Source organism: Octopus bimaculoides, chromosome 7, assembly GCF_001194135.2.
Source record: "Octopus bimaculoides isolate UCB-OBI-ISO-001 chromosome 7, ASM119413v2, whole genome shotgun sequence".
NCBI lineage: Eukaryota > Metazoa > Mollusca > Cephalopoda > Octopoda > Octopodidae > Octopus > Octopus bimaculoides.
This window is the reverse complement of record NC_068987.1, coordinates 30,395,245-30,396,589: the sequence shown is the minus strand read 5'-3', so window position 1 is coordinate 30,396,589 and position 1,345 is coordinate 30,395,245.

The following is a 1,345-nucleotide window of genomic DNA, read 5'->3' as shown; positions in this document are numbered from 1 at the left end:
CAAAACATTTCGTCAACACAAAATTTAAAAAAAAAACGGAACTCCGAAAGCAACATAAAACTTTTTTTTATTTTACTTTAATTTTTTTTTCTCTTAAAATCCTTTTGATCATCATCATTAACCACACTGACGTATATCTCCACTCTACCTAACACTAGAATGAATATACATTTTTAGTCACACTTACTGGCGGCTTATCAACACATACGAAGGGATGCTGAAAAGTTCCTGGCTTTGAGTAAAAGAAAATACAGGAGAATCAGTTAATTATGATTTTATACAACATATTCTCTTCTCTGATTCAGGTACATATTGTAGCAGTCCTTCAGTTTTTCTAAGTCCTGTAAAAGAACTCAGAAGGTTGTGCTTCCAACCAGGCATTTCTCGATACTCTTAAATTCAGGAATCTTTCAGCTCCACCTCGTACATATCTAAACCGATTGTTAACAGAACTAGGGGGGAAATGAAGGTATTATTAAGTTGCTATTGTTGTTGTTATTATTTACCTCTGGGGCCAACCGTGATTGAGAAGACCTATGATCAAAGGCGTTCCACCGTGACCATCCGTCGATTTTTCATGTTTCCTTCCTTTCGTTCTAACGAAAGCATATAATTTGAAGGAGATATGATTGCTTTTATTAATACCTGTTGTTGGACAATGACAAATGCTATCTTTAGTGGCCGCTCTAACTTCTAGAAATAGCACCCAACTCTCCCTCTAATCACAACCGGAAACAAGATTTATTTGACGATATAGTTTCAAATATATGTTTTTATAAAAAGATGGGATGGTCATACTGGAATGTTCTTGCTCGTAAGTTTATTCGACTATGGCGAGCTAGAAAAAAAACACAAATGACGAAGGTAATATTACTTATGTACAAGGAAATGAAATGACTACTAATTTTCAGATTATAAATATTTAGTAAATTAAAATAAAATATGACTAATATAGGCGCAGGCGTAGCTTGCTCCCAACCACATGATTCCGGGTTCAGTCCCACTGCGTGGCACCTTGAGCAAATGTCTTCTGCTGTAACCTCAGGAAGACCAAAACCTTGTGAGTGGATTTGGTAGACGAAAACTGAAAGAAGCCTGTCATATATATATATGTAAGAACGACCGTGCGAACCAAAGGAGAAATGGTGACGAATGGAAGACAGGCTCCTTTTTTAACGCGTCACACGGTCGACACAAAATATAATGATATGTTATAATACTATAACATAGAGAACTAAGAAGTTTGCCAGGAAGGACAAGATAAGAACGCAACCGATAAAGATGAATAACAGTAAGATTTATTGGAGCATTAAACTGTATGTCTGTGTGTGAGTGAATGCGACAT